The sequence below is a fragment of the Dunckerocampus dactyliophorus genome, unplaced genomic scaffold, assembly GCF_027744805.1.
Source record: "Dunckerocampus dactyliophorus isolate RoL2022-P2 unplaced genomic scaffold, RoL_Ddac_1.1 HiC_scaffold_70, whole genome shotgun sequence".
NCBI lineage: Eukaryota > Metazoa > Chordata > Actinopteri > Syngnathiformes > Syngnathidae > Dunckerocampus > Dunckerocampus dactyliophorus.
In genome coordinates, this window is record NW_026559906.1 from 27,501 (window position 1) to 32,500 (window position 5,000).

A 5,000-nucleotide genomic window follows, 5' to 3' on the forward strand; every position below is an offset into this window, starting at 1 on the left:
AGAGGCCGCCGGATGCCGCCCATGGCGAGCGCACACACTTTGCGGACACCTCGGATTGGCCACCCGGAGGTGGAGAGCGACCCGCAGACGAAGCACGGCCAGGGGCCGCCGGATGCCGCCCATGGCGGGCGCTCTCGCTCCTCGGACAGCTCCATCGGCGCAGCATGGCGCTCGCGGTCGTCATTACCCGCTGGCGAGGCGCGGCCAGGGCCGCCAGGCGTCGCCTATCGCGTGCGCAAACTCCCAGCAAGCACCAACGTGCTCCTTTGGATGTTGTCATCCGGAGGTGATAGCGCGGCCCGGGCCGCCTGACGCGGCCCATCGCGGGCGCTCCTCGTCGGACACCTGCGTCACACAGCCTGGGTGCCAGCTGTGGAGTGACACTTGGAGAAAAAGAAGCACAAGTCACTCATATCAAAGTTCCCGTTCCCTTTTGTTTGTGTCACGCTTGGAAATGCTTGAGAGGTGACACTTTGTCAAAATTGCAGCTGGTGTCTCATCATCATCATCACCGCTGCTCATCAGCCTTCCTTGGATGCCTGCCATGCACGCGGCCCAACGGGGCACTCAGATGGGGTGGGCAGCCCGGACCGCCTTGCGCGGCCCAACACGGGCGCCCAGGGGGACGCGGAAACCCGTTTTAGAAAATAACCTCCAGGGGTTTTCCAAGAGCGGCACAGCCCCAGCTCACGTCCGTGTTTCAGTGCGTCAAAAGCGGATTCAAAAGTGTGCTTTTCTCGGTACTTCCCCTGGAGGTCAGTGTTTCTAAAAACTGGGTTTCCGAAATCGTGCTGGAGGTGTTTTGGTCAACCAGGAAAAATGGCATTTACGGGAGAGGGTAAAGTATACCCCCCCCCCCCCTCTCGGCTGATTTACCCTCTCCCGTAAACGCGTTTTTTCCTGGTCGACCAAAACACTCATTGACTCCCATTCATTTGACACTTTGTCATTTTTTCAGCACTTTTTTCGCGCATTGGGTACTCCGCCCATTCACTCCCATTCATTTGACACTTTGTCGTTTTTCCAGACCTTTTTTCACGCATTGGGTACTCCGCCCATTCACTCCCATTCATTTGACACTTTGTCGTTTTTTCAGCACTTTTTTCGCGCATTGGGTACTCCGCCCCATTCACTCCCATTCATTTCACACTTAGAAAAATCATCCGAGCGGCTCTCCACGCATTTTATAGCCGCTTTGGGGCTCCAGCCGCCTCGGCCTTCATTTCTGACTAGGCTCGTGTGGACTTTGTCGTTTTTTCAGCACTTTTTTCGCGCATTGGGTACTCCGCCCCATTCACTCCCATTCATTTCACACTTAGAAAAATCATCCGAGCGGCTCTCCACGCATTTTATAGCCGCTTTGGGGCTCCAGCCGCCTCGGCCTTCATTTCTGACTAGGCTCGTGTGGACTTTGTCGTTTTTTCAGCACTTTTTTCGCGCATTGGGTACTCCGCCCCATTCACTCCCATTCATTTCACACTTTGAAAAATCATCCGAGCGGCTCTCCACGCATTTTATAGCCGCTTTGGGGCTCCAGCCGCCTCGGACTGCATTTCTGACTAGGCTCGTGTGGACTTTGTCGTTTTTTCAGCACTTTTTTTACACATTGGGTACTCTGCCCCATTCACTCCCATTCATTTGACACTTTGAAAAATCATCCGAGCGGCTCTCCACGCGTTTTATAGCCGCTTTCAGACTCCTGCCGCCTCGCCTGCACTTCCGCCTCGGTCCGTTAGGATTTAGGCCTTTTTTCAGCACTTTTTCTCCGTTTCTCCGGGGCGACAGCGGCTCTCCACGCATTTTATAGCCGTTTTCAGACTCCTGCCGCCTCGCCTGCACTTCCGCCTCGGTCCGTTAGGATTTAGGCCTTTTTTCAGCACTTTTTCTCCGTTCCTCCGGGGCGACAGCGGCTCTCCACGCTTTTTATAGCCGTTTTCAGACTCCTGCCGCCTCGCCTGCACTTCCGCCTAGGTCCGTTAGGATTTAGGCCTTTTTTCAGCACTTTTTCTCCGTTTCTCCGGGGCGACAGCGGCTCTCCACGCTTTTTATAGCGGTTTTCAGACTCCTGCCGCCTCGCCTGCACTTCCGCCTAGGTCCGTTAGGATTTAGGCCTTTTTTCAGCACTTTTTCTCCGTTTCTCCGGGGCGACAGCGGCTCTCCACGCTTTTTATAGCGGTTTTCAGACTCCTGCCGCCTCGCCTGCACTTCCGCCTAGGTCCGTTAGGACGTGGGCCTTTTTTCAGCACTTTTTCTCCGTTTCTCCGGGGCGACAGCGGCTCTCCACGCTTTTTATAGCCGCTTTGGGGCTCCAGCCGCCTCGGCCTGCATTTCTGACTAGGCTCGTGTGGACTTTTTCAGCACTTTTTTTGTGCATTGGGTACTCTCGCCCATTGACTCCCATTCATTTGACACTTTGTCATATTTTCAGCACTTTTTTGGCGCATTGGGTACTCTCGCCCATTGACTCCCATTCATTTGACACTTTGTCATATTTTCAGCACTTTTTTGGCGCATTGGGTACTCTCGCCCATTGACTTCAATGCATTTACTGCAACTCCTGCCTGTGTCCGCCAGAGGGCGTCTGGCTTAACAGCGGCTCTCCACGCTATTTCTATCCGCTTTGAGGCTCCAGGCAGCTCGGCCTGGGTTTCTGAATTTCTCCCTTGACACTTTGTTACTTTTTCACCTTTTTTCTCATTTCATCCAGGGACACAGCGGCTCTCCACAGACTTTCCCGCGGCCCCTGGGCTCCAGGACCCTAGGCATGGGTTTCTGAATTTCTCCCTTGACACTTTGCCATTTTTTCACCTTTTTCTTCATTTCATCCAGGGACACAGCGGCTCTCCACAGACTTTCCCGCGGCCCCTGGGCTCCAGGCAGCTCGGCCTGAGTTTCTGAATTTCTCCCTTGACACTTTGCCATTTTTTCACCTTTTTTCTCATTTCATCCAGGGACACAGCGGCACTCCACAGACTTTACAGCCGCCCCTGGGCTCCAGGCAGCTCGGCATGGGTTTCTGCCTAGCTCCCTTGACACTTTGCCATTTTTTCACCTTTTTTCTCATTTCATCCAGGGCAACAGCGGCTCTCACAGACTTTAGAACCGCCCCTGGGCTCCAGGACCCTAGGCATGGGTTTCTGCCTAGCTCCCTTGACACTTTGCCATTTTTTCACCTTTTTTCTCATTTCATCCAGGGACACAGCGGCTCTCCACAGACTTTCCCGCGGCCCCTGGGCTCCAGGACCCTAGGCATGGGTTTCTGCCTAGCTCCCTTGACACTTTGTTACTTTTTCACCCTTTTTCTCATTTCATCCAGGGACACAGCGGCTCTCCACAGACTTTGCATCCGCCCCTGGGCTCCAGGCAGCTCGGCCTGAGTTTCTGAATTTCTCCCTTGACACTTTGCCATTTTTTCACCTTTTTTCTCATTTCATCCAGGGACACAGCGGCTCTCCACAGACTTTCCCGCGGCCCCTGGGCTCCAGGCAGCTCGGCCTGAGTTTCTGAATTTCTCCCTTGACACTTTGCCATTTTTCCACCCTTTTTCTCATTTCATCCAGGGACACAGCGGCTCTCCACAGACTTTACAGCCGCCCCTGGGCTCCAGGACCCTAGGCATGGGTTTCTGAATTTCTCCCTTGACACTTTGCCATTTTTTCACCTTTTTTCTCATTTCATCCAGGGACACAGCGGCACTCCACAGACTTTGCAGCCGCCCCTGGGCTCCAGGCAGCTCGGCCTGAGTTTCTGAATTTCTCCCTTGACACTTTGCCATTTTTCCACCCTTTTTCTCATTTCATCCAGGGACACAGCGGCACTCCACAGACTTTGCAGCCGCCCCTGGGCTCCAGGCAGCTCGGCCTGAGTTTCTGAATTTCTCCCTTGACACTTTGCCATTTTTCCACCTTTTTTCTCATTTCATCCAGGGACACAGCGGCACTCCACAGACTTTACAGCCGCCCCTGGGCTCCAGGCAGCTCGGCCTGAGTTTCTGAATTTCTCCCTTGACACTTTGCCATTTTTTCACCTTTTTTCTCATTTCATCCAGGGACACAGCGGCACTCCACAGACTTTCCCGCGGCCCCTGGGCTCCAGGACCCTAGGCATGGGTTTCTGCCTAGCTCCCTTGACACTTTGCCATTTTTTCACCCTTTTTCTCAATTCATCCAGGGACACAGCGGCTCTCACAGACTTTAGAACCGCCCCTGGGCTCCAGGACCCTAGGCATGGGTTTCTGCCTAGCTCCCTTGACACTTTGCCATTTTTTCACCTTTTTTCTCATTTCATCCAGGGACACAGCGGCTCTCCACAGACTTTCCCGCGGCCCCTGGGCTCCAGGCAGCTCGGCCTGAGTTTCTGAATTTCTCCCTTGACACTTTGCCATTTTTTCACCTTTTTTCTCATTTCATCCAGGGACACAGCGGCACTCCACAGACTTTACAGCCGCCCCTGGGCTCCAGGCAGCTCGGCCTGAGTTTCTGAATTTCTCCCTTGACACTTTGCCATTTTTTCACCTTTTTTCTCATTTCATCCAGGGACACAGCGGCACTCCACAGACTTTACAGCCGCCCCTGGGCTCCAGGCAGCTCGGCCTGAGTTTCTGAATTTCTCCCTTGACACTTTGCCATTTTTTCACCTTTTTTCTCATTTCATCCAGGGACACAGCGGCACTCCACAGACTTTCCCGCGGCCCCTGGGCTCCAGGACCCTAGGCATGGGTTTCTGCCTAGCTCCCTTGACACTTTGCCATTTTTTCACCCTTTTTCTCAATTCATCCAGGGACACAGCGGCTCTCACAGACTTTAGAACCGCCCCTGGGCTCCAGGACCCTAGGCATGGGTTTCTGCCTAGCTCCCTTGACACTTTGCCATTTTTTCACCTTTTTTCTCATTTCATCCAGGGACACAGCGGCTCTCCACAGACTTTGCAGCCGCCCCTGGGCTCCAGGCAGCTCGGCCTGGGTTTCTGAATTTCTCCCTTGACACTTTGCCATTTTTTCA